This window comes from Cricetulus griseus, chromosome 2, assembly GCF_003668045.3.
Source record: "Cricetulus griseus strain 17A/GY chromosome 2, alternate assembly CriGri-PICRH-1.0, whole genome shotgun sequence".
In the NCBI taxonomy this organism is placed as follows: Eukaryota; Metazoa; Chordata; class Mammalia; order Rodentia; family Cricetidae; genus Cricetulus; species Cricetulus griseus.
In genome coordinates, this window is record NC_048595.1 from 204191618 (window position 1) to 204208202 (window position 16585).

The 16585-nt window shown below is 39.4% G+C and overlaps 1 pseudogene; it reads left to right on the forward strand.

Annotated features, from left to right (window-relative positions):
* Window positions 1–446: 446 nt before the first annotated feature.
* Window positions 447–561, forward strand: LOC113834050 (annotated as a pseudogene).
* The last annotated feature ends 16024 nt before the right edge of the window (window positions 562–16585 follow it).

The window sequence follows — 16585 nt, forward strand, 5'->3', positions numbered from 1 at the left end:
GTAGGTGGATCTCTGTGAGTTCGAGACCAGCCTGGTCTACAAGAGCGAGTTCCAGGACAGCCTCCAAAGCCACAGAGAAACCCTGTCTCGAAAAACCAAAAAAAAAAAAAAAATCCTATCACCTATCTTATCTTTGTGAGTCTAAAAGTCTTATATGTAACTTATCTTTCATACTAACTAAAAAAACTATAACTATCTGTCTTCAACTCCATCAAAGAGCACAGAAGGATAATATATAAACTCTACATCTGACAGAGACATCTCACTACCTGGATAGTCACCCAAAGTTCCTCTGTAATGTTTCGGCATCCATCTTCAGCCTATAGGCCACAGTGTGTCCCGCAGACTTCTCCATGAAACAGGAACCCTTCAGGGCCGTCTTGTTTTGCAAGTTCAGCAGTCACTTTCCTGTGGGTAGGTCCTGCATGTCCAGTTTATCAAACAGTCCAGTTTCTGGCCTTTTGGCTAAGATCAAGTTTAGTATCTGTTCTTATCAGTATTTACTTATTCTTTGAGACATACATATAAATAATGTATTTTGACCGTAGCAATTCACCACTACCTCCCTCAAACTCCTCATAGTGCCCCCCCCATCTCTCTACTGAATTCAAGTAATCTTTTACTGTTAATAAATCCTTTAGTTCAGTTACTATTGCCTAGTATGTGCATGGGTGCAGAGCCATATATTGTATAATAAGGACAACCTATCCATGGCTACATTTCTAAAGGAGAGTGGCTCCCTATGTATACCATACTAGGCATTTTGACCAGTTATTACTCTCTACATTAACTATTACCCACTGCAAAAAGTGGCTTCTCTGAGCAAAGGTAACATCAGCACAAATTGATATGTACAAACACAAATATTTAGAAGGTGGTTTGACAGTATGTCAGTATCCAATAACAGGAAATGAATTCCTCTTGTTTTTCCTTCTTTTTTCTGCCCTGGAAATATATGCTGGAGATCTGAACTAGTCTTCATGTTTGCAATTAAACCACCTTCCCAGCATCTTAGACTAAACTTTAAAGCCTCTTGGCTAATTATTAATCATCTTTCAACTCCTTAGTAATAGATATTCTCTATAGAATGTCTCAGATGTAGTCCAATCACAGCCACACATGCAAATTCTAGGACAGCCCCTTCATTTGTGCTTATGTAGCACAATCCCTACCAAAAGACTGAATTGTTTGTACCCCTTCCAGCAATGTGTAAGCTCTTGAGAGCCAGGACCCCATGCCTTCATTATCTATCACAGTGCCTACCATTTATCAGGACACAGATTTGTTGATACGGCCAATCAAGGACATCTCATGACTCATTCCATGGTGAAGCTGATAGAGGAGTGAAGACAATATCATTTATCCAGCCTGAGTTATATCCCTAAAGCCTTCCAAGTATAAGCGATATCTCAAAAGCATCCTCAGTATAGGGGTTGAACATGTTCTGGTCATTATTTAACGTCTAAAAATTGGATACAGATTGGAAAGACACACATACACACAGAGAATATATAAATATTGGAGTTACATTTTGCAGTTTTTTCTCAGTGAATGTCATATTCATTTATTACAGAACAATATTTCCTCCTCTGTGAAATAAGGATAGCAAAAAGTCCTAATAATTCAATTGCTGTCACTTTCATGAGTATTTTCTATTGCAGCCAAAGGACAAATGATAATGAGGCTTATTTGTGAGTGACAAAATGTTCACTTGTCATCAGCATATCTGGCTCTTCTCTTACTGCAAACCCTGCTCCAGTCTGTCCACTCCCTGTTTCCCAGAGTAGAGTTCCAAATACCTTTTCATAACCTCCTATCTGTTTTTGGAAACGGTCTCACTGGCCACATTGAAACAATAGTTTCCTTGTTTGTATAATGCCTCTTCTTGCCCAGTAACCATATCTTGGTGTTTGTGATTTAGTGAGGTAGGCTCAGGATATCACTTATCTAGTTGTAAGAGGTTAGGGCTGCTCTCTGCTGTCTGGCAATGTCCTCATGAATAACTAGGATGTCTCTTATAGTTCAGATTAAGCACATCAATACCTACATGAACTTTCCTCTGACTTAAGAGTGCCTCCATGCCTCTATTGTGGCTATTTTTATTGGTATCTATATTCAACAGTGAGTTTGTGTGGTAGATCCCTAAGAGAGTGAAGTGGACCACACTGCTTCTGGGCTTATAATCTCCTGAGGCTGCTGGTTATCTCTTGTGGAATTGTGGAAGTTATTATTAACTGCCTACTGGCAGCTATTTTGAACTATCACAAGGCCTAAAAAGCCTTCACTATACACTCAACATTCAATTTTTGCCCCTCCTACAAAGCCCAGCACAAAGCTGTTTCTAAAGCATTCAAACTCCAATTGCCAACAATGCTCTCTTTTTAGACTCCACAGAATGTGTCTGCCACATACAATTTATGTCTAGGGACACACCATCCCCTGTTGCTTGATGTTCCCTTACATGGGGTGTTTTTGTTAGCTCCCTTGGGAGCTGACAAATATCTTTCTTACTTGTATAATGCCTCTTCTTGCTTCATAACCATGTCTTGGTGATTGTTCTTTAGTGGATTCTCTCCTAATTTGTGCAAGATAAAAGTTTGATCATTCCCAGGACACACACACACACACACACACACACACACACACACACACACACACACACACACACACCAGGGCTTTCAACCTCTGCTGAGGCAGTTAGCACAACACAGTCACATTGCTGATATTCAATGAGTCTCAATGAAGATTTTAGAAAATAGGAAAAACAAAAGTAACACATGCTGTGATGTAAGAGGCATGAACAATATGGAACTGCAAATATGATGGCTGAGACCTCTTCTAGGATCTTCATGTTTTCATTGCAAGACATCCCCAGGAGGACCTCTAGGGCAGGTGCATTCTGGCTGTTCTGAAGTCCAGTACAGAGCCATAAGCAAATGTCTCAAATTCTTTATCCACACACACACACACACACACACACACACACACACACACACACACACACACAATGCTTATTTGTATTGTTTTATAAGCCACCTTAGAAGACAGGCCCCAGGCTTCTACAGATGTCTTCAGTGACCCCCGCACAGGATGGGACATTCCACAGAAGTTCTTGGATCCTAACACAAGGCCATGCAGGGTGAGTCACACGGGGGACTGAGAAAAACCAGATGCTTGGGAAAGAAGCAACAGGAGCCATTGCAAATACTGTACGGTCTAGACTGAATGCTTCATTGGTCTGAAGATAAACAAAGTAGGCCAAGGGTGAAATGTGTGAGCTCAGTCAGCTTTACCCAGGAGAATTCCAGCTCCTATCTTCAGGAAACAGCTAAAGGCAAGTTTATGCTACCACGGGCAAACTTGGCACACACTTTACTCTTAGAGTCTAGTCAGTGTATTTGATTTTACAGTACAACGCATCCACAGTACAAGCACTTCCCCATATTCTACACTTAATCTTGGGACATAGGGACACTCACTTCCTGCCTGAAGGTCCATGGGTACCTGTCCCTGCTGAGGAATGATGAGTGCCTTGGAGCTTTGATTAAGCTGTTAACTCTCCTCATGTGCTGTTTGAAGGAGATTCATATTTTTTAGCATCTCTACCAAGAATAATTTCCAAAGTTTGAGGGAGGACTGGCTGGATGTAGGAGAAGCTTTATCTTAAAACTTCAGGTGCTATCTGCAGATGGTGTGTGTGAATCTTCTCATTCTGCAATCATGGAAGTCTGTACAGATCTTTCAGCTAACAGGCTAGAAAATCAACACTGGAAAACTAGAGCTTGCAAAACTGTCCCTTCTCATCAAATGATGGGAATCCATCCAGTCTGGATGATACTATTAGAATGAGAGTTCTGTTAGCTAGTGTCACCAACCCATATGATATGTTGCTAGGGCAGTGTTTCCAACTTCCCAGGGTAACCTCCCGAGATGGCTTTGTTTCCTGTCATCTGTTTCCGACTTACTTCGATGCCTTGGAGTCTGTCTCACTCAGTCTAACCAGCCTGACCAACTTCTTGATTTATTGTTCTTTAGAGTTTAATTGGATTTGTAATTAGCATTCTCTTTCTTGACTGTCCCATGCCCCTGTTGATATCCTTCCAGGATCCCAGCTTCTATGTTCCTCGAAAAGAATTCCTTGATTGTGCATGAACTAACTCCATGGTTTTGTTCTCCATATGACTATCTGGGGAGGCTGTGTTCTTTAGAAACAAGTGAATAATCTATCAAGTCTAGTTTAAAAGTGTGTGTGTGTGTGTGTGTGTGTGTGTGTGTGTGTGTGTGTGTTAATACTTAAAACATCCAAAGTTTCTATCAGTAAGTAGCTGTAATAATGTTTACTCTAATTATTGACTAATCAAATTAATGCTGAAACCAACCATCCCTGAAGGGCCACATATGGCCAAAGTCGGAGAAGGCATCTGTAACTTTCCTTGTAGACACCTTTGACTTGTTGAAAAAAAAAATCCTAATTTGAGATACAAAGCTTCTAAATGGAATTCACAATGAAGTTAGCAATCTATTCACTTAACAGCAGTACACAGGAGCAATACAAATAAGTGAAGAAATAAAATTAGGCTTAAGTGAGCAAGTCTTCTGGAGAAAATCAGGGGCAAGTGTGTCCATGTGGATGTAAATGCCCTGAACACCAACAAATGTATTTTAAACTGTCAGCTTTTCAGGCTGCCTTAATCAAATACCTGAGTCTGCATTCCCAAGATAAATTCAATTTTCCACACCTCTCAGACCCAGAGTGAGAAGCTAAGTACTATAAGTAAACAGTAATGTTTTTCTTTGTGTTCATATTTATTTATGTTCCCCAACATTGTTTCCATGATGTCTCAGTCGGCCCAATGGAGAAGAATCTCCTCAATTCCTGCCTTTGGACTTGTGGTCTGATTGTACATTCTACCTAGAAAAATTTCCCCTCTCATATCTATTGTTTTTCAAATCTAGCAGCCCTTTGTATGACAGCTCAAGTCATATCTCTACTGTGATCATCCCAGCCAATCATGCCTTGATCTCTTTTGTTTTGATGGTCTTTTGAATGTATAGCTCACTCATTGTTGTTCAGACATTGCTTGATTACACAGGTCAAAAGCCTAGGCTTTGGAAAATGTTCTTGAGGAAGTAGATTAGCATCTAACCTCAGCTATTATTTCTATCAAAACATTACTCTTTAATTGTTGGTGTGTGTGGGGGGGGGGGGTGTTGTTGTGTTCCTAAATATATACATACAACCTGCTCAGTCTGTGTAATGCTACTTGTATTTGTAAGACTTCATGGCAGATCATTTGGTATTGGATAACCAATTTGGGGGTTCTTCTTGGTACTGGAAGGTACTCTGCATCCTGTCAAAGCTACAAACCCATAAATCTTCACTGGTGCCCTCCCTGCAGGATATGCTAGTGCAATGGTGGCACAGAGCTTGTGGGAGTAACCAACCAATATCAGATTTGATTTAAGGCCCACTCTGTGAGATGCAACCCATACCCAATGTTGTTTGGATGACAAAGAAGCTGAAACTAGATACCCCAGAGACCTAAAGGAATACCAACTACTACTAAAGGAATGTATCGATTAAATGACTCCTGAAGACATTCTGCTATACTCATAGATCAGTGCCTTGCTAAACCCCATCATCAGAGATACCGTCCTCCTGGAGTAGATGAGAACAAATACAGAAACCCACAACCAGACAATATGCAGAGAGTGAGAGTCCTAGGGAACACTCGGCCATAAAAAAAACAAAACAAACAAACAAAAAAACCAAAAAAACAAAACAAAACAAAAAAAATGTCTCCATCAAATCCCTTTCTCAGGGCTTAGGGAGTCAGGAGGTAATGGACAGAGAGTAAGAGCCAGAGGGGATGGAGGACACCAAATAAACAAGGGCTTCTTAACAACAGGACAGATACACATATGAACTCACAGAGCCTGGGGCAGCATGCACAGGTCTGTACCTGATTAGAGTTGAAAGGAGAAGTGGACACATGTACCCATCCCTACCCTGAGGCAATATACAATTGGTAACTACTTGCAAGTGAAAAATTAGTTTTCTCCAAGGGAGTCTCACCGGGGAAACAAATTTCTCTTAAGGGTAGACTCTATGTCTAGCAGTAGATGGCCAAAAGAAAATGAACTCAATGGCATCTTTGTAGGTTCCTCGTTGCATGTCTGGACTTTTTTTCTTAAACTTTTATTTTATTGTATTTACTTTACCCTATAGTTTTATATGTATATCATGGCTTCTAGTTCTGTGTTTTTATGGGATTCCTGTCTATATACATTTCTTGTACCATTTCTTGGGCTCTTTTCCTTCTGTTTGTTTTGTTCTATTTCAATGTTTGTTTTTGTTCTATCTTATTTTATTTTATTATCCCTTAGAGGCTGTTTGTTTTCTAATGAAAGACAGGAGCGGGAGTGGATCGGGAGGAGAGGAAGGGAAGCCTGAGAAGAGTACAGGGAAGGGAAATCATAAGTAGAATATAACATATGAAAAAAAAATTTCAACAAAAGAAAAACTATATCAAAAAATCAAAACAACTATATACATAAAGAAATCAAGAATATGACCCCATATGCTGAGGGAAATACTAAAACAATTGCTTAAAAATCAGTAAGAATTTGTATTTCAGGTGAGTCCCTAGCATAAGAATACCTTACAATAAAAAAGAACAATAATCTGCTATAGAAAACTCATATTAATGAAAAGAATTTGATTCTCTCATTCATATAATATTATCCCTAAATGTCCATTTTTCAACAAAAACTGCAAGACACAAAAAGAAACAGAAAATTAAAGACTGTTACAAATCATAAACCTCTAATTTACAGAAATCATTCCTGAAAAGCAATGTCCTAGACAAAGCCTTCAGAACAATTACCTTCAAAGAAACAAAGATGTGGGAAATAACAAAATTAGTGAAAAACAATTGAAGTGGAAACATTGACAAGGAAACACAAAACCCACAAAGACATCAGAAAGAATATCTGAAGATGAAAAGTACAAACGATGGCATGGCAACTGTACTAGATGGATTCACCGGCAACTTCATTGGGCTAAAGACAGACTCAATAAACTTAAAAATGGGAACTTATCAAATGTGATGAGTAGAAAGAGAAATCTGTTCTAAATGACTTGTTGGATACCATTAAGGAATTCAGCTTACATACCTTTGGGAATTCCAGAAGGAAAAGAGAGAGAGAATGGGTAAAGAAGTGATGATTGAAACAAATTCACAAGGTCTACCACAAATATAAATATCTAAGAAACTCAATAAGTCCACATCAGACAACCAAGAGACTCATACAAGGATTCTTTATAACCAAAGACAAGCATAGAAATTGGAAAGTAGTTGAGAGAAGCAATTTATCATACACCGGGGACTCTTGAATGATCAGTAAATGTCTCCCTGAGAACTTTAAAGTGTAGGAGACACAAAGACAATGTATTCAAGTGCTAAGGGAGAAAGAAGTTACCAACCAATAACCCCTACATCTGCCAAGACTTCCCGTCAAACCTGAGGTAGAAATTAAAACATTCCTGTATAAATTAAAACTGAAAAGACCAGCTCTGCAAGGAAAGCCACAAGCATCCTCAGGTGTCAAAAGAAAGAGCATCAAATAGCAATTTGAAATACTTTGAAAAATGAATAGTTCAGATGAATTATCAGAAAATTATATAAACTTGTATTATTGCAATAATAATCTGTAATCTTTTAACCCATTTATATTTTTACATAGCATTTCACCATATTGTCCACAGTTTGGAGTCTTATAACTACTTTCCTTGTGGTTACTATGGAGATTGTAGTTGACATTATCATTTGAATTTATACAGGTATAAATTGAATAACATAAAAATACTGCTTCTCTCTCTCTCTCTTTCTCTCTCTCTCTCTGTCTGTCTTTACAATTCTGTGACTTTGGTTGATGTCACAAAATTACATCTTTCTCTTGTACAAGTACTAGACATGACCTGGTAACTCCTCTAAAGGTATTCATCACAAATCAAAATTATAATTACAGGTATATACCATCAGTTTTCCAACTCCTTATTGTTTACATATTTGAACAGATTAATACATTTTAAAATGATTAATACTGTAAAACAAATGTGAGAAAGGAATTTAAACATTTCACCACATACACACAAAATGAACTGACTACATGGTGTTAGGAAATGAGAGATGAAAGATATAAAACATATAGGAAAAATATTTCCAGTCAGTACAAACCTGCCAGCAATATGAATGAGCCGTCTCACAAGTGGCCCCAGTGGCTCCAGCTGAAGCACTCTCAGGACTCAGGAGGCTGAGCCAGGAAGATTTCCATGGATTAGAGGCCATCCTGGACTACAGTAAGTAGGACAGCCTAAGCTAAAGAATAATAATGGGTGGAGGGAGGCAGAAACATAGGAATTAACTTATTCAAGTAGAATAAAGCCTGTATATTGAAAACAACAAAATTTTCTGAAAGCAATTAAAGAACATTTAAGTAAATGGAAACAAATCCCATGTTAATAAGTTAGATGATACAATATTGTTAAGATATCAATACTATCCAAAGTGAACTTTAGATTCAATATAATTCCTATCAAAATTCTAATGTCATTTTTTTGCATATTAGAAAGATCCATCTAAATTTTTATGTGAAATCATCAGGAGACTAGAATAATCAAATTGTCTTTAGGGGATAAAAGACTAGAGAGAGAATTCACCTTTCTTGTTTTCAATACTTACTGCAAAAATAAGAGTAATCCTATCTAATGGGGGTTGTCCTTCTGTATATTTGTTTCTCTTATTGGTTAATGAATAAAACACTGGCCAATGAGACAGGAAGATAGGTGGGACTAGGAGACAAGGAGAATTCTGGGAAAGGTAGGCAGAGAGGGCCCCACCAGGACAGTTGCCATGTGAGCCACCAAAGGAGTAACAGGTCCGGACCCTTCTCCGGTAAGATTAGACCTCGTGGAAATACTTAGATTAATAGAAATTGGTTAATAATTAAGACGGAGCTAGCCAATAAGAAGCCCAAGCCACCAGCCAACAGATTTATAATTAATATGTCTTTGTGTGCTTATTTGCAGCTCAAGAGCAGCAGGACCCTGCCAGGCCAAAAAACTTACATCAACACCCATCAGTATAGGAGAGCCATCAAGACAGATATACAGAACAATGAAATGAGATGGAAAGCACAGAAATGAACCTCCATGTGTCTGACACCTGGTTTTCAATTCACATACCCAGAACATTCAATAGGCAAAGGACAATCTTTCCAAGAAATTGCTCTTCGAAAATAAGCATCTACATGCTATGAAATGAAGTTGGATCCTTATCTACCATCATGTACAAAAACTAATTCTAGATTGAAAAGTATGTACCACAGGCTGGGTGTAGAGACTGAGAGATTGGATGGGAAATGGAAATACATTGATCAAAATACAATTTCTGTTAGAATATAGTAAGTTTTAACAATGTGTTACATTGTTTAGTAATGACATTTAGCAATACTATTTTATTGTATGCTTCAAAATTGCTGCAAGAATAATTTTTTACATTTCCATCACAAAAAAGTTGATAATGTGATATTAATTAACTTGATCGAATGCTTTTACAATGTATAAATAAATAAAACCATCACATTGTGACCACAGACACAATTCTTATTTGATAAATAAAAATTAATAAGAAGACAAAAAACTAAGTCAAACTATTTCAAGGACCTGAATATAAGACTTAAACTATAAGATTCTTTGAAGACTAGGTTAGAAATTTCCTAACACTGATTTTTTTTTATGATTGTGAGTGTACATGTGTGGGCTCTCGAGTTCACATTCACCTGTTGTGCACTCTACGGGCCAGTACATGTCAGGCAAGCGCTTACCACTGAGCTTCCCAGTGCTGTAAAGCACAATTACTAGATATCCAATATTTTAAAATTGGAGGTTTTTCTATGAATACCTATGTGAACATCCTTTAGCTCTATGAGGAAGTAGCCCTGGAGTTGGTGCTCTCTGGAGTCTTTATGTCACTTATCTTCACATAATTGATGCTGAATGCCCATTGCCTTTTGCCATCTTTCATTGGGCTCCCACCACCCATTTGCCTTATTAGCCATGTCCCCACAAGCATCTGAGCCCCCAAAGTCCTTTTTAACCATCAACCTCTACTTTGTTTGTTTCATCCAAATTTTATTAGCAATTTTAAATGCCCTCTTGTCTTCACTTTAGGTATCAAAATTCTACTTATCAACACTGATGAGAGTTTTCAGTACCCCCCACAAAAAAAAAAAACACTTCATCTTGGAAGATCTTAACTACTTACTTTCAAATAACACTCTTTATTATCAAGAACTTCTAATTTGGCATTATTTCTCTGATCTCTTTTTCAAGAGGCATTGGCTTCTGAAAGGCATTTCCTTCTCTATCTAGTTTGGCTTAAATTAGGAAATCACCTCAGCAGTAGCACCCCTGCCCAGTTCCTTAAACACTGGAAAGAAGCTACTATTCTTTCAATTAAGAGCAAAGAAAGTCTTCCACAGGTTTGAGAGGCATCTGGCTTTACACGTTATGGTAATTCAGCTCCAAGGCATAAGAACTAGTTCCTCGATGGACCACAAATTGTCGTGTTCTTCTCTTCAATGAGACCCAAGAAACCAACCTGGCACTCATGGAAGACTGAGCATGGGAGCCTAGCTGTGCAGCGCAGCAATTCTCTTCCTAATCCACACAGTAAATATGCAATCAAGTCTCATGATAATGTGAACTAATGGAGTTCAGTGACTAGAAGGTCTTTGGAGGGCAATCAGGTGCTATTAAAAATATGCTAATGGTAGCTTGTGATTGAGCAGCAGGACCCCAGGATTTGGGGTTGGCATGGCAACTGCCAGCAGATAGTTCATGCAGAACAGGAGGGAGAGAGTTAGTATGAGCTGCTTAAATGCAAGTGTTAATGAAAAATGTGGAACATAGTTGAGAATCCCAGGGAAGGCTTGGTGCCCTTGTGCCAAACACAGCCCAAACTCACAAAACACAAACCCTGAGAGGAAATCTGGGTGCCTCCCACTTCGTGCTCTGGCAGTAGAATGGGAGCCAGCCAATGCGGAGAATTCAGTGCTCAGTGCCAAGATTTTCACCAAGGACCCTTGAGTCTGTTGTAATCTCAGTGTTTCATTTGTGGATGGCAGAAGTGCCATATCTGGATGTGTCCTCTAGCCGAGGCAGACAGAAAAGGCCTGACAGCCAACAGCTTCCACCAATCTACTGTGTCGAAGGCAGTGCAGATGGCAGGGTTGCCTTTACCAATCTATGCTACCAAAGGCAGTGCAGATGGCAGGGTTTACTTTTTTGCCTAACTGAATGTCAAAGGGGACAAACAACAAATAACAAAAGGAGCTTCCTCACAAGCTTATCTCTATCACACGGAGAGGCTGAAAGTGGGGTTTGCACCAGGTGTATGTGCTGTATGGAGTGTCATGTGGCATGTGCTCATGTGTGTGCTCTCACATAGCTGGCCCTCTACAACCGCACCCATCTCTGTCTGAAGCTAAAAGCTTCACGGTAAAGTCAGCTTCTGCCACTAAGGGATGGAGGCCACACAGAACAAGACTCGGGTTTTCCCATTTCAGGGGCTAAATGCCACGGGAGGCACTTTCTCATGATAATTGCCCAGCATCCATTAGCTTTGTTAGTTAATGTAGCTAACAGAGATCACACACAGTAAATGCAGTGTGGAAGGGAGCACAGGGAGACAGTCAGCAAAGGGGCTGGACCAGCTCCAGGAAGACATAGGTAGTCAGCACACACCCAGAGAGGTTCTCCTGTGTAGAAGAAATGAAGCTGCTAAAACAGAAATTAGGCATATCTTTGAGGGATTGATGGGGAAAAGGAAAGAAAAGCAGACACACTGTGAATTAAGTGGGCTGGGTGGGGAGCAAAGAATGCTGGGAAAACTAAGGAAAGCTCAAAGCATAACCTGCTGCAGGAGAGTGGGGGCGGCAGAGGATGAAGTTGGCCCTTTAAGATTTATATTTCCATCCACAGTGTCCTTAGCTGGGCCTGAAACCCTTGCTTCGGGGTGGGGAGGGAAGTTTTGTCACTTGAAAAATATACTTTTAAAATTACTTAGACACACTTCCGTTTCTTAGTCACTTCCTTCCTTCTCTTTGATATAATAGCTGCTTAAGGGAAAACCAGGGGAGAGAAGCCGGTGGAGGTACGTGCCACTGAAAACAATTGCTATTGTCCTGGGCCAGCTCAATTTAGCAGGGGCTGACAGGTGTTCTCCTGTCACCCAGATGGATCTAGGCACAGCTTCACATAAATAACCTCGGAGGAAACCAAGGAAGACAGCTCAGAATGATAATACATCATCCTAGGACCCCCAGGAGCATAGGAAAGGGCCTAGAGGGGAGAGGCCATGTGAGATAATATCCAGTTCTTACCACGTATACCTTGTAAACAGCTCTGCAGAAGAAGAGTGCCTTCCTCCCAACAGAGGGCTTTGAGACAAGGGGAAAACCGGGGTCCATTTGTTCTTTTGATTTAAGCGATCATTTGAGGCACAGCTTGGGTTTAGAATGCCCAGTGCTGTGGTCTGCTCATTAGCTAGATTAAGTTCTGCATCCTGTGCTGCTAATAGCACTTCCCGAGGAAATAGGCTGAAATTCTAAGATAAAAATCACTAAGAAGCCCAGTAGCTATAAGAAGCCAGGCATATTTTTAGGGATACCTAGATGACTGTAGTATTTCACCTAAACGAAGACAACGATGTCTTGGTCTCCTAGGATGTGTCAGAGGGCAAAGGGAAGCAGCTCATTGCTCACATGGTAAAATCAGGCATAATAAATCCTGTGGGATTCATTTGTTGTGACTGCTCAGAAAATAGATCCCTGTTCAAGAGGAGTCTTTTGTTTGTAAAATCATGGGAACACCTGTGATTCAGCTCCCAGGAATTTAAGTAGACCTTGTCCTTCACATTCATCATCATGGGATGTTTGCATGAGGATTACTCCAAGGGAGCTGGCAAGTCAGACAGGGTGTTAATGGATGAGCCAGGATTTCCTCTGTTAGGGCTCCCTCTTGTGGGAATCTCATCAATTAACCTGCAAAGGAAGGGACCTAACACCTGCTTGTCTCAGCTTGTGACAAATCACCAGGTCTTATGTGGACTTTCTCCTGATTCTATACAACCTGAACACACCAATCCCAACCATTGCCATTCCTCCTTCATTAATATTAATTTCCTCAGAGTCTGACATTGAGAAGCATTGCTCTCTCCCAGGTCACTTTTCCTCCAATCTCTCTTAACTGTACTTGCTTGAATCTGCAGGCTTCCTAGTAATCTTCTCCAAATTGAATTTACTTTTTTTCTTAAATTTTATTGTTGTGGTTGTTGAGGAACATTGTGGGGAGGGCATGGGGGTGCCACAGCACAGGTGTGGAGGTCAGAGGACAGCTCTGTGGAGTCAGTAGTTCTCTCCTTCCAACTTGACTTGGGAACTAATTAATGCAATCACACTTACATAGCAAGTGCTATACCCATGGTATCATCTTGTTGGCCTGTCTCCAAATTTTAAGCATCCTTCACACCCCAGCCTAACAGTCTAAGAAAGGATCCTTCATCCTGTAAGCCTGGAGTTTGTCCATTCCTGTGAGACTTTCTGGTGTATTTTTACTCATTAGCATCTCTCACTAGACCAGCTTCCTGAATCACAAGGGTTCTGTTTGCTTTCTCTGTCTATGCAGTCCCTGATTGCAACTTCACTGTCCAATCTTTGTCTGACATGTAATAACTGCTAAATATGGTTTGGATAATAAATAATCAAACACCATACTCTCATATTATATACACTCATTTAACCACTAAAGCCTAGAGATCCAATGTAATTCTAAGGCTTTGATCATCTGACACCAGCAACCTTCGTGCCAAACCGAGTTCGACCTCCAACTGCCGGCCCAGCAGGACCCAGCACACCCGAACACTGCCCACGCCCAGGTAACAGTGACACCACCATCCATGAGAAGAGAACTGACATCAGAGTATTGGATCTGTTTGCATCTACCAGAAGAAAACCTTGGTCCCATACCCACCAGGAGAACAAGAAACTTCTGCTACACCCACCAGAAGAAAGAATGAGAAGAGGACAAAGTAAAAGCACATCCAACAATAGAAAACCCAATATGACACCACTGGAGACTAGGAACCATACACCAGCAAGACCTAAACATCTCGATGCAGATAAACCAGAAGAGAATGACCTTAAAAGCATCTTTAGAAAAATGATAGAGGACCTCAAAGAAGACATGAGAAAATCCCTTAAAGAAATGGAAGAAAAAAACAAACCAAAAAATACAAGATATCAACAAATCTCTCAAGGAAACAGTTCAAGACCTAAAATCTGAACTAGAGACAATAAAGAAAGCACAATCTGAGGGAATGCTGGAAATAGAAAAGCTGGATAAGCCATCAGGAACTACAGATGTAAGCATAATCAACAGAATACAAGAGATGGAAGAGAGAATCTCAGGAGTTGAAGACACATTATTGGAAATAGATTCATCAACCAAAGAAAATCTTAAGTCCAACAAATCCCTATAACAAATTATCCAGGAAATATGGGATACCGTGAAAAGACCAAACCTAAGAATAATAGGCATAGAAGAAGGCGAAGAAATCCAACTCAAAGGTACATAAAACATATTCAACAAAATCATAGAAGAAAACTTTCCCAACCTAAAGAAAGATATGCCAATGAAAATACAAGAAGCCTACAGAACACCAAATAGACTGAACCAAAAAAAAAAAAAAAAAAGGTCTCCTCACCTAATGATCAAAACAGCAAACATACAAAACAGGGAAAATATTAAGAGCAGCAAAGGAAAAAGGTCAAATAACCTATAAAGGCAAACCTATCAGAATCACACCTGACTTTTCCATGTAAACTCTGAAAGCCAGAAAGCCCTGGATAGATATTCTAACTACACTAAGAGACCATGGATGCCAGCCCAGACTACTATACCCAGCAAAGCTTTCAATCATTATAGATGGAGAAAACAAGATATTCCATGACAAAACCAGATTCAAACAATACATATCCACCAATCCAGCTCTACAGAAAGTTCTGGAAGGAAAACTGCAACCCAATGAAGTTAACTACAACCAGAAAAATATAGGCAATAGATAAACCCACTTTACCAACAGCCAAAAGGAAAAAGGGATAGAATCCCACACATAATCTTATCACCATTACCAAATCAAAAACAAACAAAAATGAACAATAATCAATGGTCATTAATATCCATCAACATTAATGGCCTTAACTCGCCTATAAAATGACACAGATTAGCAAAATGGATAAGAAGACAGAATCCATCCTTCTGCTGCATACAAGAAACACACCTCAACTTCAAAGACAGACAGGACCTAAGTATTAAAGGTTGGGGAAAGATCTTCCAATCAAATGGACCCAAGAAACAAGTGGGGGTAGCAATCCTAATATCCAACAAATTGGACTTTAAACTACAATCAGTCAAAAGAGATGAAGAAGGTCACGTCCTACTCATCATAGGAGAAATCCATCAGGATGAAGTCTCAATTCTGGACATTTATCCCCCAAATACAAAGGCATCCACGTTTGTAAAAGAAACATTACTAAAACTCAAATCACACATAAAACCGCACACACTTATAGTGGGAGATTTCAACACCCCACTCTCACCACTTGACAGGAACACCAGACAGAAACTTAACAAAGAAACAAAAGAACTAATAGAAGTTATGGCGCAATTGGACCTAACAGATATCTATAGAACATTCCATCCAAATACAAAACAATTTTCCTTCTTCTCAGTGCCACATAGAACATTCTCTAAAATTGACCACATACTTGGCAACACAGCAAACCGCAACAGGTACAAAAAAAATTGAAATAACCCCCTGTGTCTTATCAGACCACCATGCCTTAAAATTACAATTCAAAAACAACTACAGAAAACCTACAAACTCATGGAAATTAAGTAACACCCAATCGCACAATTCATGGGTCCAGGAAAAAATAAAAAAAGAAATTAAAGATTTCCTAGAATTCAATGAGAATGCGGACACAACATACCAAAACCTATGGGATACTTTGAAAGCAGTGCTAAGAGGAAAATTCATAGCGCTAAATGCCCACATGAAGAAACAGGAGAATAATCTCACTAGAGAATTAATAGCACAACTGAAAGCTTTAGAAAACAAAGAAGCCAATACACCCCGGAGGAGCAAATACCAGTTCATAATCAAATTAAGGGCTGAAATTAATAAAGTGGAAACTGGGAGAACAATACAAAGAATCAATATAACAAAAAGTTGGTTCTTCGAGAAAATCAACAAGATAGACAAACCTTTATCCAAACTTACCAAACAACAAAGAGTGAACATGCAAATTAATAAAATCAGGAATGAAAAGGGGGACATAACAACAGACACAGAGGAAATCCAGAGAATCATCAGGTCATACTTTGAGAACCTATATTCCCCAAAATTTGAAAATCTAAAGGAAATGGACAATTTTCTGGACAGATTTCACTTACCAAAAT